At 32.3% G+C, this 19,877-nt stretch overlaps 2 pseudogenes across 2 annotated transcripts; both read left to right on the forward strand.

The window, feature by feature from the left end:
- Positions 1 to 1,675: 1,675 nt before the first annotated feature.
- On the forward strand, positions 1,676 to 3,317 carry LOC143555814 (eukaryotic translation initiation factor 1A pseudogene; annotated as a pseudogene). The gene is made up of 2 exons (XR_013139264.1): positions 1,676 to 2,137; positions 3,165 to 3,317. The product of XR_013139264.1 is annotated as a eukaryotic translation initiation factor 1A pseudogene (transcript).
- Positions 3,318 to 14,369: 11,052 nt separating this feature from the next.
- On the forward strand, positions 14,370 to 15,803 carry LOC143555829 (protein GOS9-like; annotated as a pseudogene). The gene is made up of 2 exons (XR_013139266.1): positions 14,370 to 14,772; positions 15,555 to 15,803. The product of XR_013139266.1 is annotated as a protein GOS9-like (transcript).
- The last annotated feature ends 4,074 nt before the right edge of the window (positions 15,804 to 19,877 follow it).

Genomic DNA, 19,877 nt, shown 5'->3' on the forward strand with positions numbered 1-19,877 from the left:
TTTCGGGCTAGGTTTCGGGTTTCTGGTAAAAGCAACAGCCCTAGATGTGTGGTTTTGGCTTACAATGTTCGATGAGGCCGACAATTATGATAGTATAAGATATGTATTAAGAATTGAAGTTGTTAGGGGTTAGATCAAATTTAGTTGTGTTTGATACTTTGCTAGAAGCAAAGGGTTGGAACTCTTGAGTGAAATGGTTAATGGCTTAACGCGTGCGAACTGTTGCCTGGTTTGTTATCGGTTAACGTGGGTGTAGCCGTGTAGGGACTCGTAAGTATTCTCATGGGCTTCGGAGTGCATTTGAGTCACATTTTGTGAAACTTCATGCACCATATAGTATATGGGTACAAATGTGCAATCAAGTGTTTGATGTTTTTCAAGTAATCACTCAATAGATGGCTTTGATCTACTAACTTGTTGAAACCCTACACTTTTTATATTTCATATTACCCCCCTTTACTATATATGGAATAGTGATGCATACTACCACATTGTTGGGAAGTTAAAAGGCACCTTAAAAGTATATTCATTGTAAGTCATTGTTCGGTTCATCTTAAGAGGCCTTCACTATAACTTCTTTTATTAGTTTTTTCTCTAAAAATCTAATACTTTATAGTAATAATTAAGAGCAAATATGCTATGAAAGGCTCTTAATGACACTATATATTATATTTATATAGTATAAATAAGAAGTTTTGTGTCACATGGTTCATGATTGATCCACTTAATGACGTTTGGCCAACAATTTATGATTTTTTTGTTTTGAATTTAATTTTTAAACGGTTATTCGCGTCGACTTGTTGCCTCATTTCCCGGAACTGACAAAACTCGGGTTTTTCGAACTACTGGTCTTTACCGACCGAATGAACGTTAAATTCAACCATGCAACCAAAAAAAAAAAAAAGAAAAACAAAATGCAGGAACACCGTCGTTGGTTGGGCTGTAGTTTGAAACTTAGGGGTACAAACGAGTCGAGCCGTCAGCTCGTGAAAAAGCTCGATCGAGCCCAAGTTCGAGCCTAAAAGTAAGCTCGTTTAATAAACGAGTCTGAGCCTGAGCCCGAGCTTCACTTATCGAGTTCGAGACGGCTCGCGAGCCTAAGCAAGTTTGTCATTTATTTAGTTTTTAATGTATATATTTTATAATTAATAATTACTAGTATAGTAGCAATATATATAATGTTATCAAAAAATAACTAAATAATACATATTATTTTATACATAAGTTATAACTGAAAGAAAAATATAATAAAAATAATTATAAATATATTAAAATAAATAAATAAATAATAAACGAGTCGAGCCTGAGTCGAGTTTGAGCTTGAAAATCTACTCAGGAGCGAGCCTAGGCTTTGAAACTAAAGCTCAAAACGAGCGAAACTCGAGATCAAGCTCCTTGTAATTTAAATGAGCCGCTCGGATTTGGCTCGTTTGCACCCTTAAGTTTGATCGTGTATCATTAAGGAATAACACTTGTAAAAGTTAACAAGATTTCTAATAAACAAACTACAGGTACTACTTTCATCATTCCTAAATTCCACAAGGACAAACAAGCAATCAACCTTTATATATAAACCCCCAACTCCCCAACATAACGCCGTTACACAAACTTAACAAACCACCACGAAAACCTAGGGCTTCAGTTTCAATTTCAACACCACCGCCACCGCCACCACCATGCCGAAGAACAAAGGAAAAGGAGGAAAGAACCGCAAGCGCGGCAAGAACGAAGCCGACGACGAGAAACGCGAGCTCGTCTTCAAGGAAGACGGCCAGGAGTACGCACAAGTCCTCCGTATGCTCGGCAACGGCCGGTGCGAGTCCACGTGTATCGACGGGACCAAACGGCTATGCCACATCCGCGGCAAGATGCACAAGAAGGTGTGGATTGCAGCAGGAGATATTATTCTGGTTGGGCTTAGGGATTACCAGGACGACAAGGCGGATGTTATTCTTAAGTACATGCCGGATGAGGCGAGGCTGTTGAAGGCGTACGGTGAGTTGCCGGAGAATATTAGGCTCAATGAGGGGATTGCCGGCGGTGGAATTGATGAGGACGATGATAATGTTGGGGATGATTATATTGAGTTTGAAGATGAAGATATCGACAGGATTTAGGGTTTGTGATTGGTTTTATTGTGTTTTTGTTTAGGGAAGTTGGATTTTAATAGTTTAAGTTATGACCTATTAGCCGATAACAATCTATACTTACGGTTTTATTGGAATTATTATATGTTTATACTTGATTTTTACTCGATTTCAATGATTATGAACATTTTTTTAATAGTTTTAGTTATAACCTATTAGCCGATAACAATCTATACTTACACTTTTTCCAGTATAATTATATGTTTATACTTGATTTTCACTCGATTTCATTGATTATGAGCATTTTTTTTTTGATCATTTTAGTTATAACCTATTAGCCGATAATAATCTATACTTACACTTTTACTAGAATAATTATATGTTTATACTTGATTTTTACTCGATTTTGATGATTGTGAATATTTTTTTAATAGTTTTAGTTATAGCCTATTAGCTGATAATAATTCATACTTACGGTTTATCGGAATAATTATATGTTTGTACATTATTTTTACTCGATTTTAATGATTATGAACTTTTTTTTTAATGGTTTTAGTTATAACCTATTAGTCGATAATAATATATACTTACACTTTTGCCAGAATAATTATTTGTTTATACTTGATTTTTACTCAATTTCATTGATTATGAGCGTTTTTTGAATAATTTTAGCTGTAGCTTATTAGCCGATAATAATTTATACTTACACTTTTACCAGAATAATTATATGTTTATACTTGATTTTCACTCGATTTCATTGATTATGAACATAATTATATCCAATTAGTGGATAATAATCCATAGTTGCACTTTTACCAGAATAATTATGTGTTTGTACTTGATTTTCACTCGATTTCAATGATTATGAACGAAATGGAGAAGCATACTAGCGCAATCGAGTGTAAAATATGATGATTATGATATTGAGATTGGTTTTGGCAACAAAAGTGAAATTAGGATTATATTTGGTCATCATAGTTTGGACTATTGAAATCCAATTTTCTTAATTAATTTTAAAGAGAATTTTACTAACTGTTTAAATTTCTAAATTTTACAGTGTTTGAACTGGGATGGTAGCTTGGATTCGATTTACGGAATCGAGCTTGAAGAGAAGGTAATGGTTAGGGTTTGTAAAACATGAGTTTTGTTTAATGGTATTTTATTATTAGATTATAAAGTATGAAGATTTTTATCTGTAAGGTATTGAATTGCAAGGATTTATGCGTAATCGTTTTTGAGTTTTTGGTGATATCAGTTACTTACAAAAATTCAATAATTGATGAGGTGTTTTAAGCCAATCTCTGTGTGGCTGATTGTTGTTGAGCTAATTATAGTGTGCAGTGTCCAATTCGATCCCGTTTTAAGTAAGTGTGTTGATCTAGGGTATGTTCTGTTTATCGACCCGATTAGGATTTGGTATTTGGTTTTGCCTTACTTTGTTAATCAAACCAGGTTTGAGTGTCAGTGAACATTATGGTAGAAATTTGGAATTCAATCCAATGTTTTCAGAAGTTATTTGAGGTAAATGGCCGTTGAGGGTTCAATCTTTGGAATCTGATTATGTTTCTTAGGATTGATGTATATTTGCTAGGCTTTCTAATTTCTAGGCATTTTAATAGTGAATCATGTTCCATATGTTGTGATGCATGGAATAATATGAAGTAGTTGATCCGTTTTCATGCCTTGTGATGATCTTTTCTGGAACCGGTTCCAGGTATGGTCGGGTTTTGGGTTTTGGTTGGACTTGGTTTTGTTGGGTTTTTATTGGTTTTGGTTGGGTCTGATCTGGGTTTTGACAAGGTAGAGGTAGAGGTAGAACAATTGTACCAAGTATGTCAGTGAAATTTGTCAATGTCTGATATGGTGGTTTCATCCTAGAACAACAATTGTAGACGGGGTATAGTGGAGGGTTACTGTCGATGATGGTTAGCTCATTGTAGAGGAGATGAAATCCGTCGCAATGGTAGCGTTGACCCCAATGTTGTCTGTTCTAGGTGTGGTTTAAGAGTGCGATTATCGAAAGGAGCTGAAAGAGAGATCGAACGATGGAGTCAGGGAGGTCAAGGGAGATTAAATTTTAGGTACAGTGAGAATGGGGATGGTTACCAACTAAACCCCCATATATTTATTCGTGTCGTGTTCGGGTTGTATTTCGTGTCAACTCATTTACGTTCATATATGAATATGAGTAATACCCGTTGACTTAGTAATAAATTAAACAACTAATTACTCTTATTCATATTGTGATAGATCTAATTGTTTTTGCATATTTATCTCTTAATCCCAATTAACAAACTTAGGTTTACATATTTACCTGATGATAAAGAACAAATGAATGGAAATAACCAGAGAATAGACAATTAGAACTAGTAAACTAAAAATGTTGGAAGTAAAAAATATATTAAAAGTAATTAGTTTTACTTTTAAAAGTTAATTGATATATGAAAAATTAAAAATTTTTAGTTAACTATAAATTTAAAACTTCTTATCTCTAAAATCAAAATATTAACTTCTCTAAACTTCTTAAATGGGTTAACTGGTCAACCCACTTATTAACGGGTCGGGTTCGGGTTGACCCGTTTAAGAAAATAGGTCGCGTCAGCCGACCGAAAACCATATTTTCGTGTTGGGTTTCGGGTCATGTCAGAAATTGACACCCCTAGTTAATTTGGCATATATTTCTTTTAAATGTGAAGACAGATTGATAACTTTACATGAAGGTAACATAAAATTTAAAACACATCTATTGAGAAAATGTAACGACAAGTGAACACTAAGGACGATATGCGTATTTTTCCCTTCTATAATGCATTGAAATTTTCTATTCCTGTATAGTAGAGAAGCTCTTTTTTTTTTGAACGACTAAATTACAAAATATTCGCTTTCGGTGGGGATCGAGCCCTCGACCTTGTAACAACACCACAATCTAAAAATCTATTAAGCTTAAAACTGGTTTGCTAGTTTAAAACAGTGTTAAAAAAAAACCCAGGTGGTTCGACGCTCTAGCAAATAGCCTAAAATACAAGGCTCTAAATACCGATAGCGTGTTCGAACCCCATTATAATCGAGTCAATAGGCAGTTACGGACCAGTTTTTAAAACATCACACATGAGCGTAAGTTAGTCTTTCTACCATGTATATTATTTAAAAATATTTTTATTATATTATTTCATATATACAATACCCTATCTGTTTCACCACCCCACCACCAACTTTACTGCCTCCTGACCTAACCACCACCGCCGAACCTAATCAACATTGACGATGCCGATAAACCCCAAACACTTGTGTCGAAAAAACGAGCTTGAAGGGGGAGTCGTAACCGGCGGTGGTTGACAGATGGAGGCGGAGTCGATGGTTGTTGTAGGTGGAGGCGATGGTGGTTGCAGATGGATGCACAGCCTAAAAAGCCCAATCTATCTATGGTTTCAAAGTACGCATTAAGACTAGTAAAAACGGAGACCAAAATACACGTCATCACCACCATACACGATCACCATAGATTGTTTGCTAAATAATTTTTAGCCCATTTGCTAAAAAGTTAACTTAATTTTGTTTATCAACTAAAGTAATAAAAATCATTATTTCCGCAAAACAATAAAATCAAGTTTGTAAGCATAGTTTGTTCTTATGATGGATACTAAAAAGGATATTTCTAACGCCACTCTTTAATTAATTAATTAAGATAACAAATAATATTTTGTTTACTATAATTCATGGCTTTTAACAAGGCCAAACACATAAACAGCTGTCTCCAGACACGCACTTGCCCGATAACACCCCTCTTCTGATTGAGCATTGTCTTAAACAAGTAACAGGGTCACATGGATCACTATGCCATCTTTCATCACACGATTTACCTCTACCCATCACTGTCGTCTTGCTCCCTAAATTAGTTAGAGATATACAGAGCAATAAAAGTAAGTGACTAATTTAATATGCATTGACGATAAGCAATAAGTAATGTGCAGCTTACCGACAACTATACTATGAGTGAAACTACAAAACAAAACTTTATGAGAGACATGATTATGATATTTTGATAGTATTAAAATAAAAGGATTATGAGGTGCAATGTTACTTTTATACTCCAAGGAATTAGTTGATCACATTAAAAAAATATCTTTGATATTAAATAATAATAAGTGCATGATATTAATAACAATATATACATGATATTATAAGAATATTGAATTGGCAAATTGCATTTTAATAGTCTCAACTAAATGTATTCAAAGTGAGATTATTAAAATCGAATTTGCCTATTGAATAGTCCTCTTTCAAGCAATTGACATTTTGATTCAGTGGCATGAAGTGATGATTAAGTCTTGGAATCTTTGAGGTATCGGTATCAAAACCAGGCTCAAGGGTTTTCACCAATGATGGGTGTCCTTCTTGATAATGTTCTTGGGTGACTCAGACATAGAAGGTTAAAAACTGTATAAACCCACTCACTCGGGTATTAGGAGTTGTCTCAAACGATATTTAAAAATATAATTGTCTTAAAAACATAATATTGAATAACAATAACTAACTATTGTAGATGCTATTAATGATATTAAATTCGTCACATACTAAAGTTTTCGTTTAATAACTACGAGAAAATTGATAGATTAAAAAGATTCATAATTTAATTTAATGCATTTAATTACTAAGTGACAAAAATAATATAATAGTAATATTTAGTTTCTTAAATATTTTAAAAACAAATATTATATTATTAAACGTGATGCAATTATATAAAAGAAACAAAATTCAGCATACAATTATCCCAGAGTGTGAAAATTTAGAAAATCACAGTTTTTAAGCACCAAAGTTGTTGAGGAGAAACCTTATACAAATTAACAAACTTTTCAAAGATCTACTTTAGGACCGTCGATATTCTTGTTTTGAGTGGGTAGGGAGGAAACACGTTTGTGTGGATCTCACAGGAGTGTCTTATTTTGTTGGGCTCAGGGACAATGGGTTCATAGCATGTCAGGCAGCATTGAAGGCGGCATCGGACAAGGTTGTTAAACACGAGAAAGCCTGTTTGGAGAATCAATACTTGTTTATCCCCTTTACCTTTGACACATTTGGATTCTTGGTTCCGGATGCCGTGGACCTTCTGAACAGAGTTCAGAAAGTCGTGCATAACAATTTATCGGCCCATAAAAACCAAAACTTTATTTTTAGTATGATTGGGTTTGCTATCCAAAAGGAGGTTGCGGCGCAGCTTGTCGCTCGCTTACCTGCCACTTCATTGTTAATCGTTTGTTTTTTTTTTTTTAAATGAAGCCAGTTTTTTGTTATGAAATCCGTTAATTTTGTGAAACTAAAAAACAATAAATAAATGATCCACCTAAAAAGTGTATACATTAACAAATGAAGATATATCCATTAAAAAAATGGAGATATATGTTGGGAATAACATACAGTTAATGGTTGTAATCAAATATAATCATGTTACACCTAAGACGTATTTACATCATAATGAAGAAACCATATTAGAATTATGACTAATTCAAGATTCCGGTTGCAATGAATTTAAAAAAGATACTAAAGGTGTGTAATTGAATAAACCTTGAGTATGAAAATGATACTTAGCTCAAAATAGAAAATAAATAAAATAAACAAAATTACCAATATACTCTTGACTTAACCGATAAAATACACAGGGTAAGAAAAAGTACTAAAATGACATGTTTTAGAAAAGTGAAGTAGCCATTTGTACTAAATTCACAAATGCTACTAAAGTTGGGTCCTTGAACAAAACACGTGTATTAAAATGACACTCAACTCTAAATTTTAATAAGATCAAATAAAGTGTGCACCCCGACTTTTTTAGATTCATATTGCAATTAACTTGATCACCAAGTTAATACCCAGTTACACTAAAATCACTAAAATCATTTATATAATCTATCATACTTAATAAATGAAAATAATTTATGCCACTAATCATTTTTGAATTCTATCTGTGTCATACTTGCATCGAGGAGGAGATAGAAGTTAAGAAAGCCAGAAAGGTGGCTGATACGAATCCGCCAATTCTTCATATTTGTAAGCCTATATAAGGCATTCTTGTTTTGTCGAATGTTTAAGCAGAGAGTGAAGCAAATTATCATTTATTAAATTAGTTTGAATTAAGATTTAAGATCACTTGTGAAATAGATTTATCTTAACAATATCCTAATATAATATATTCGAATATATCTTATGATAGTTCTTCTCGGTTCGAGTAGCAGCAGGACGAATGCTTAAACTAGGCATGTAGCTTTGAAAATGTTGAATAGAAAGCCCATTCGTAAAAATATCCGCATATTGAAACAATGAGGGAGCATGAAGAACATGGACATGCCTGATTTGAACCTTTTCCTGACGAAGAGTATATCCATTTCCACATGCTAGGTATTGCAGGTAGACAGCAGAGACGGAGCCACAAAATATTATAGTCACCCTTCGAATTGGGACGTGGAACTCAAATAAAAGATTATGTAACCGAGGGGCCTGTGCAACTACATTTGCAACCCATATATACACGGTGTCACAACTTGTCATATTAGCTCGTATTAGAATGTCACGAGTGTACTGAGACTTAGAATAATATATACACGTTAAAAACTATCTGAAATGGTAAACACGTGATTCATGGATTATATGTTATTTGTATTTAATCCAACAATCACACATATTCATATTTATATCAATTGTATTCTTTTTCCACCAACACAACCTATCATGCTAAATTCTAAGTCTTCTCCCAACTAAAACTGTTCAAAACAAAACAACATATGGTATGGCAAGGTCATAAACCCTAGGTAAGTCACTTAAAACTTTTTGGTTATGTAGCCTATGGTTTAGACCCAACACAACAGAAAAAGAAACTGGATTCTAAATCAAGAAAGTGCATATTTGCTGGCTATTATTCTAAATCAAAAGCATATAGACTATATGATTTTCATCCAAAAAGAATTATAACAAGTAGGGATGTTATTTTAATATTTTTTATGAGGGGGCAAAATGGAAAAATGATGACAGTTATATACCGAGGGGGTTTAGGTATGAAAGGGAGGAATTGCTAGTAGAATATGCATATGAAAATGTTGTTGCAAGTATAGATCAAGAAAGTGAATCAAATGGAACATCTCCAAATGATTCACACATAAGTCAGTTGAATGCAACAGAAAAAGGTTCGAGCAGTCAACAAAGTTTGGTGGAAGCTCTCCACGTACTCCTCCAACAACCGTACCGATGGTGATTCAAGTTTTGATTCGGAAAACATAACTCTACGAACACGTTCTCTCAATGATGTGTATGATCACACACATGCTATTGAGGAGGATGTATATGGTTTGTGTCAATTTGTATTGTTATTAGTTGAACTAGAGTCTCATCACGAAGCAGCCAAATATGATGAATGGAGAAAGGCTATGGAAGAAGGATTAAAATCGTGAAAGAAACACAAGACATGGACTCTCCCAAATCTGCCTCAAGGAAACAAAGCAATTGGGTTCAAGTGGGTGTATAGAGTTAAAACAATAGCAGATGGGTAGATTCATAGGTGCAAGTCACGCTTGGTTGCCAAAAGGTATGCAAAACAGTATGGAATAGATTATGAAGATACAATATCACCAGTGTCCAGATTTGAAACATTAAGAAAGGTTCTATCTCTAGCTGCACAAAAAGGGTGGCAAGCCCAACAGCTTGATGTGAATTTGGCCTTTCTTAATGGGCCACTACAGGAAGAGGTGTTTGTAACTCAGCCGCGTAGGTTTGAGAAAATGGAACAAGAAGATAAAGTATACAAGCTTCAAAAGGCACTTTATGAGAAAATAGACACGTATTTGTAGCATAATAAGTACAAAAGAAGTGCAAGTGAACCCATCGTGTACATCAAGAGTACAAACGAAGGTGATTTTATCATTTTTATGTTTGTATGTAGATACTATATACATGAGCTCATGTGCAGATTTGTTAGCTGATTTTAAAAGAAAGATGGTAAGCAAACTCGATATGTCGGATCTTGGTGCCCTTCATTAATTCCTTGGATTTCAAGTCACTCAAAAGAGTAATGGATCATTTCTCAAAATAAGTTCGCAACTGATCTTCTCAAAGATTTGGAATGAAGGATTGCACACCAATTTCAGTTCCTATGAATGTCACACGAGACCTCCGAGGACTAGACGTATGACCAATAGTTGGTACATGATTTGTAAATATATATCATAGTTGCGTTGATTTAGCGAAAGTCTTTTAATAAATTATTCTTTATAAAATGTCGGGGTTTAATACCCGTTTGATAATTCAAAAGGTATCTTTGAAACATAGTTTACATTATTCCAGTCTCAAATATCTGGGCCATCAGATATCATCTAATGAATATATCTCCACTTTTCTATCAGTCCTTCTTGTTTGATTTAATCTTACCGATAACCTAGAAAACAGTTTTTAAAATACGTTAGCACACAGCTGGTGAATAACGTTGACTCGGTTTTAAATCTTTTCTAGTTCTTTTGTATATTCAATAATAATACCTTTATGAACTGTGACTACTCATTAGGTACCCAACTTCATCGGGGATGATTACCCTAAGTACTCAGTACAATTGAACATATACATAAAATCATTACTCTGAAACAACCTAACTAACTTTCAGAGACAGTGTTATGATTTGCATGATCTCATAGATCTACTGTGGAACCATGTATGAATGGATCATGACACACGTATATTTTAATTTTGACTGTCAGTTTGTTAAAACTGTATGCATAAAGTAAGGATTCATGGATCCTCTGCAAACTTTTTACCTCTTAAAAGTGGACACCGCATATCTATTGAGAAAATGTGACAGTTGGTGAACCTCAGGGACGATATGCGTAATTTTCCTTCTATTGATATATTCTATCTTGTGTAGTAGACAATTTTATTTAACCATTAAATTACTTCAAATCTGCTTTCGGTAGGGCTCGAACCCTTAAACTTAAAGGGAACAACAGCACAATAACACATAACTCCAGTGACTTTGTCAATTGGATCTATAGTAGACATGTTATAAGCCAGTTGTATAAACCCTTTTGATTTTGATGTTTTGTGGAGGTTGATTGACATTTTGACGTATTGATTAACTAGGTTAAAGCCCGTGTTACACACGGTTGAAAATATAATAAAAGTAAAAAAAATATTATATGTAATACGTAAATTCAGTTATTCCATATAATAATTTTTATTTATGTCTTTTTTAGTAAGTTTTTGATATACTTAATTATTTATACACTATTAATTTTAAGTTGCAAATCAAACCTTCATGTTTGATTTATTTTAAAAATAAAAACATTCATACCATATTCCAATAGAATATTTATAATTCCATCACATATTGAAAGGAAAGTGAATTCCTTTAATTGAAGGAAGATTTCACATTTCAATACCCTCACTTACAAACCAAACCTGCCCTAACACCATATAATTTCAAATTTATATAAATAATTTCCAAACATTATTTAACAAAAAAATATTAAAAGAAAATAAAAAAGTTATCAAAATATTAAACATGTAAACTTGTGGTTAGGAGTTTAAATTCATAATAACCATTTAACTACAAAATAATTTTCATTTTTTAAACGTTTAAAGTTTAGGGGTTACAAATTTAAAGTCATAATAACAATTTATATAGAAATTAAATATTATGGGTTAAAAGATTAACGTCACACTCAAATAAATGCACAAGTTAATATTGAAACAAAAGTTAGTTTTCTATCAAAAGATTGTTAACAAACTAATAAAAGATATAAATGGAAACAAACAGGTGTATGGATCATAAAAACTTAGAAACAAATAAAAAACCAAGATTAAAAATATTATTGATTCATCCATAAAAACCATTTCAATACAGTAGTCCTCACCGCATGTTTACGATCCTTCACGGTCCACACTCTTTAGATTCGAACCTTAATGGTGCATGGAGATGTTCAAAGTACATCCATTTCATTAAGCACTGTGATGTTTTGATTCTCCATTGACCTACTAAAAGATGAAACGATTACTATAAGAATTAATGGTATTTCATATTGAATAACTAATCATTAAATGCTTGAAAAATTGGCTGAAAAACTTACATACTTTTACATAGTAGCTTCTGACATTGACAGAAATGATGGAATTGATGAAGAATATGTTCTGATCGTGTGATCTTATATAGTGATGTAATTAGTAGTTTATTTTTGTTAAACTTGGTAAGCATAGAAATTATTTGAAACATAATTTGATTTTAAGACTAATAAACATAAATTAAGGAAAAATAAGAGTTAACAGTTTAAATTTTAGCAGTAATATGCATAAGTTAAGGACTTAAGGCAAAAACGTATTTTTATTTTATCAACCATTATTTGTTTTACAATTATGTTAATTTGATTTATAAGTATAATAATTTAGTTATTTTGTAATTATATATAGAAACGATAATTTATTATAGAATATAGACTGATTCAAGATTTCAACACACACACATATATATATATACACCCATCCTCTCTCTCTCTCTCTCTATACATATATATATATATGTTAGAATCATTTATAAGTTACATTTAGGCGTTCCTAAATATAAGAAGATAATTAAATAATGATATAAAGTCTCAAGTTAAGAATTGATTTGAATTCAACTTTATTAATTAAAAAATTATTGAATAATTAATGTTATTATCAGCGTCAATACTCAATTGTTTGATTAATGTTACCCAAATAAGGTTACCAATTTAAAAAAAAAAGTGAACATAAACTATATGTAACAACTAATTTTAATAACACGGTAACATTACATTAACATCTAGTAATATTTCAAAAAAAACAACCATCCCTATTTGTCAGACTGTTTAATGATATTGTCATACGTAAAAGTTAATAAAACTTGACTAAGTTGAAGTGGGTCTAAAAATTATATAGGAACACAAAAAAATATAAACTTAAACACATGTATACTAACGAAATGAATGAATGTTCACGAACATAGAATGCGTGTTCATGTTCGTTCGTTAACAAAATGAACAAAAGATTTTTTTCATGTCCGTTCTTTTATTAAATGAAAAAATCATCGAACAAATACTCAAAAGTAGTAATTATGTCTAAATACCATTACACCAAGATCATAAATATGAAATCCTACAAGCAAATTATCTCAATTATGTTAATACAAATAGTGAAAGCAAATCATAGCATAATGATTAATGAGCTTCCTTGCATCTTCCTCCATATGAATCCTAGAACAACCCCACGTCAAAAGGGAAAAGGATCTCTGCAATTTAGAAGAAGATGAAGAATCAATTGCCAAATGTGAATTATAATCTAAAATCAATCAACGACCAATTAGGGAATTCAAACAGGAATCAATTCCAATTAGAAGTAAAACGGTTAACAGAAAGGATACGCAGTTTAGAAACGAAAATTGAAACAGACAACGATAAAGAAGGATTATATCCAATTATACCTGAAATTTTATCAATTTGATGTCGTTTAGAGGGAATGGAAACGGGCGAATCTTAAAGAAGCTCATGGACAACGACGTTGATTATATTGGAGGCTTAGGGCTTCATGAGGAATGAACGTTGACAACATAGGTTTTGTTAATTGGATCGAGTCATGGGTTATACAAAACAGAAATGGGTCCGTTTGTTATGTATAATATTTTATGAATTTAGAATTTAATTTAAATATTAATGAGATAGATGAAATATTAAAAACAATTGTTTATGTGGCATCTTATGTGGACAACCTAGACGAATGCCATGTGTTAACATGGTTTTTCTTTAATATATTAGTAAGATTTCCAACTCCCTTTAACCACTTGCTAGAGGTTGGTTGGAGCATTTATTTTTGGTTAATAAATTGATGCATCTTATGTGGACAATCTAGACGAATGCCATGTAGACACATGGTTTTGCTTTAATATATTAGTAAGATTTCCAACTCCCTTTACCCACTTGCTAGAGGTTGGCTGGAGCATTTATTTTTGGTTAATAAATTGATCACTTGTTAGACAAACCCGAGTTCCCATTGAGCATTTATTGAAAGTTTAAAACATCGATCTAAACGACCCCCCAAAAAGTCAACTTTGAAGACTTCATCAAAAACTCCAATGGCCGACAATTGATGCATGAGAGTCAAACAACGACTTCTTCAAACATTTAATCTTACGTGGTGCCTCTCCCCCTACTAATGTATATATATATACTGAGTGATATTATAATAATCACATAAACACACATCTCTTCTTTCAACTTAGAGAAAAGCCGAAAATGAGCATTGAATTGGATTCTTAAAAACAATTCATAGACAAGTATTTCACAATGTCTTATCTAATGGGGGGTGGTTTTGGTCCGTATGCTCTTAAAGGAGCTGTATTGCTGGTTCTTTTGGTTGCTGCTTTTGGACTCCGTAATTATATGTTGTGTTTGTTCTGCGTGACTAGTTTCTTGCTAGTTCTGTCGTTTTATTGGAATGCTTCATTTTGGCTTTTAAAAAAAGACAGCATACAGGTTGGACCATGGGGTGGCAATGGTGGAGGTCCTTGGACATTCATACCCGATGGTAGGATTACGCAGCTCAATATCCGTAGTGGATCTGTTGTGGATGCTTTCACTTTAGCGATCGATGGGGTTTCACCCAACAAAGTGATAACTTTGGTGGTAGTAACGGCGGACTTCATCAGGTAATATTTGTTAAACCTTAGACAAGTGAATCAAGAATACCAAACACGATATTGCATAAAACGTTTTTGCGACTCTTTTTATTAATAAGAAACTAGAACGGAATTCATACTACTAACTAAAAATAAACTTTTGATGGGTTTATATAAGAGCCATAATAATAATACTACTTAAACTAAGAAACATAATCAGACTAGACTTCTAATTTATTTAATAATAAATAAAAAATAACTTTGGCACTAAGTTATTCAACCTGGTCCATAAGTTTTAGAACCCCACCATAATAACCCCATTGAGATCTTCTGTACCACCCTCATACTTTTCGTATTAATCATTCGGGTCCTTCAAGTTGGTATATTGCACCAAGTTTTAATATTATTAAATTTTATATGAATGAAATAATGCTGCTGCATATGTATGATAGTTGTTATTGGATAAGGTTAGAATAAAAACCCACTTGAGTTTTGAAAACTCTAGAAACTCATTCTCAATCACATGTTTTTAATTAAAAATTAAATCTTGTGGTCCACAATTAAAGTTAATAAAAAAATGTAAACACTTTCTCTCTCCTAGAAACATATATAAAAATTAGTAAAAAAATATAAAAAAATAGCAAAACATTTTTTTTATGTTTTCGATGTTTTGTATTAAACGTAACAACATATATTACATGTAACAAAAAAAAACGATGTTACATAGGGTTTTCACAACTCATGTGGGTTTTCATTCTATACTTTGCCAGTTGTTATTTGATCAAACATATATGCATTGTGTATACACTCAGGTTCACTTTGGCAAAGATGAGGAGATCATTAATATCAGCGGAAGTGTTGGAACTTTTGTAGGCTGCACCGTGATTACATCGTTGATTTTTGTGACAAACTCAAATACCTATGGTCGGTATGGCACGCGTATGGGGACTGATTTCTCCTTGCCTGTAACTAAAGGTAAGATTATTGGATTTTATGGAAGGCATGGTTTATACTTGGACTCTATTGGTGTCGTACTTGCACCAGAGGAGGAGAGAAATTAAGGAAGGTGGACCAGTGATCCCTTAAGATTACCTGTTGCTAAATTAATACGCATTTGTAACTTTCGTTTTATTTTTCCTTCTGTTTCCATGAAATGCATGGCATTTGTATTCTTGCACCATCTATACGAATTTAGATATGGTCCATATGGATATCACCACTGGATCAAAAGTGATACATTTGGACGGTTGTTTTCGTTTCTCATTGATGTTAATGTATGCTAAAATGCCACTTCCGACTTTTGTTCGCAGATCATATCATGTGTTCATGTATCTCAGAATTATCTCACTTGACCGTGGCACTTGGATATCTTACTTCATTCAATTAGCAAACACATGATACTATTAAACAATGTTTAAAACTTGTAGGTTGAACACTTTCTTTGTTGTATGGTGAAATTGGTTATCAACACAACAAAAGTGACCCATTACTTGGCAAATAACATAACAATGACTAACAACAGGCTGTCACTAAACCCGAATTTAGTGACTTTACGAAATGAGGGGAAAATCTTCATGTACACCAAAAAGATTTACAAAATAATTGTTACAACCTTGGTCCTTTAACTTTTACTTTTAAAAAATAATCACATTCAAAAAGAGGCAATCGCATCTTGACACGTTAGCAAATTCGGCTAAACTTTAATTAACTTTTGTAAATTTAAGTAATAGTTAAAACTTTGGTCTTTTAACTTTTAACCATATATATTCTTTTTAATTTCACATTTAACCCAACTTTCACCCACGACTTATAACGGTCATAATTTTTTCATACGTTAATATATTTTTTGAATGGCACCATAAAAATGAGAATTTTATTATTTTTAATTTGAATATGATATTGCTATAGTTTTTTTATTTAAAAAAGTTAACATTTTACACAGCACTGTTTGCAATCCGGTTTCAATGCTTTTAAATTAAACCATTTGTAGCGGTTTTTTGTTATCAAAAACCAAAACAGAACCGCTAAAAGTTGAAACCAAAGCATTATGAACGGTTTGTGTTCCTGCTGTATTGCGTGGGCACCGGTTTAATAATATTATAAATTAATATAATTAAGAACTTTGATGCCACAAAATGTGTTCCTTCTGTTTTTATATATGTAATAATAATGGTTTTCAATCTTAGCATATACGTTGGGGTTAGTTGGATGGTTGTGAGGAGTGTGCAAAGTGCCTCTATTGGCTTTCCACCAAGGATCAAACCTTAATCTTGTGAAACATTTTTTATTTTTTTTATCAAATGTGTTATCTTGATCTTGTGTAACATTTATTATTTTTTACCAAATGTGTCGTTTATGGTTATTTCTTTTCAACTGTGTTAAGGTTTTGGTTATATTTTTTTTTCAAAGTGTTATTTATGTTTATTTATACGTGAGAATGGTTGCCTTTCAACATTAACTTTGGTGTAGATCGGACAGGATGGTTGTGTTGTTAAGTGAAACGATCGAATTCGCGTAGAATCACTGCATTTTGTTTTAGTTTCGGTACCGTTACGAACTTAACGAAATCCGGAAAAATACCAATTTTTGTTTTTGTTTTAGTTTCAATACCATATTGAAGGTGACAGAGACCGACCAAACTTGCATAGACTTATCTCAACACCCGAGTTTTACTGACCGACGCCACCCTGTTGGCCACCTGTGTTGTTATATTTTTTTGTTTTATTTTTTTTCCAGTTCCGATACCATAACGAACGTAACTAAATTGACAAGTTCGCATCGACTTACCACCTGCTTTGGTTTTAACATCATCCGTGTTTTACTGACCTATCCGACGCAACGCGCCGGGTAAAACACTCGTGTGTGTATATAATACTCTCTCGCTCTACTACTTCATCTCTCTTCTTTTGTCTCTTAACACCACCACCACATCCAGAATACAACCTCCATCACCCAACTACAAAACCCTTGGTTGTTACCCTCTCCGTCGCACCACCCCCACCATCAACTTTTCTACCACCTGACCTAACCACCATCGCCCGACCTAAACAAAATTGACGATTTGACGCTGCCTTTAAAACCCAAACACTTGAGTTGGAAAAACGAGCTAACCACCAAAAAAACACGTTATCACCACCATACACGACTACCATATATTGTTTGCTAAATAATTTTTAACCCTTATACTAAAAAGTTCAACTTAATTTTGTTTATCAACTAAAGTAATAAAAGTCATTCTTTCCACGAAACAATAAAATCAAGTTTGTAAGCATAGTTTGTTCTTAGGATGGATGCCAAAAAAGATATCACAGACGCCACTCTAATTGAATGTAATAACATAATATATACATATGTGTGTATTAAACTTCATGCCTCTTAACAAGTATTTCCAGACACGCACTAGCCTGACAACACACATCTTCTAACTGAGCGTTGTTTTAAACAAGTAAAAGGTTCAAATGGATCTATCTTTCATCACAAGTTTTACCCATCATCATCATCGTGCTCCCTAAACTAGTTAGACATATATAGAGCAATAAAAATAAGTAACTAATTTAGGAAGCACGAAGATGTTTAAAAGTAAAAATATGCACCGACGATAAGCAATAAGTAATGTGTAGCTTACAACTGCGACTTTGAGTGAAAAATACAAAAACCTTATAAGAGATATGCTTATGATAATTTGATGTATTGTAATAAAAGTATTATAAGGTGAAATGTTACTTTTATACTAGAAGGAATTAGTTGATCACAACAAAAAAATAGAATTTGATATTAAATAAGTGCATGATATTAAGAATATTGAATCCATTTTCAAGCTATTAGCCTTTTGGTCCAGTGGCATTGGTGATGATCAAGTCTTGAGATCTTTGAGGTATCGTTATCAAAACCTGGTTCAAGGGGGTCTTCTTCAGTGATGAGTTTCTTCCTTGATGATGCTCTTAAGTGAGTCAGACCTGGAGCGTATTGGGTGAGTTAGACCTGAAGCGTCAAAATCTGTATGGACAGTTAACATCCCGTCACACACTGTGGTATTGAGGTGTTCCCAAACAATGTTAGAAAACAATAATAACTGTCTTAAAAAATATTGAATAACAATTAATAAATAAATAAATAGATGTTAATGATATTAAATTCATCACACACTAAAGTTTTCGTGTAACAAATACGAGAAAATTAATATATTAAAAAACATTCACAATTTAATTTAATGCATATAATTACTAAGTGACAAAAAAAAATATAATAGTAATATTCATTTTCTTAAAGATTTTAAAGACAAATATTATATTATTAAACGTGATGAAATTATATAAAACAAACAAAAGTCAGCATACAATAATCCCATAGTGTGTGTGAAAATTTTAAAAATCGTAGTTTTTAAGTATTAAAGTTGCTGAGGAGAAACCTTAAAAAAATTAGCAAACTTTATAAATAAACAATCCACTTAAAAAGAATATACATTAACAAATGAAGGTGTATCCATTTAAAAGCAAACAAATGGAGATGTATGCTAGGAATAACATACCGTTAATTAACAGTTGTAAGCAAATAAAATCATGTTAGAATTAAGACGTATTTTAATAAAGAAACCATGTTAGAATTAAGACATATTTACATGAGACCATGTTAGAATATTAAAGTTGAAATTGGTTGAAAGTATGATATATTTAAGTTTTGAAACTTTTATTGGGAGTTAGTTTAGCTAATAAACCTCTATTTTTTTTTCATCAAGCATTTGGAAAATTCACCAAGGTAACAATATAAAACTTCTATTATTATTTCCTTAAATTTAAATTGTAAAAAGTTTTTATTAAATTTAACAAAATCCACCCGGTTGCATAGTAAAATTTTGGGTTCATTGAATATTACAGTACGAGGTTAGAACAGATGTATCAAACATAGTGATATAAAAAAAATAATTAAATTTAATAATATAAATAGTTACAAACATTTTTAATTCATTACATAAAATTATAAATAACATTTACACATGTACTACATAAACATTTGTATTTTATAGTAGTTAGAGCCTTCACAACTCGTTCCTTATATATAAATATGTGAGTGAAATGTCGTATTCCCTATATATACAAATCTATCATCTATCACACTTAATAAATGAAAATTATTTA

The sequence above is a fragment of the Bidens hawaiensis genome, unplaced genomic scaffold (genome assembly GCF_021521415.1).
Source record: "Bidens hawaiensis isolate Kalapana, Puna unplaced genomic scaffold, B.hawaiensis_p1.1 tig00018320_1, whole genome shotgun sequence".
Classification (NCBI taxonomy): Eukaryota; Viridiplantae; Streptophyta; class Magnoliopsida; order Asterales; family Asteraceae; genus Bidens; species Bidens hawaiensis.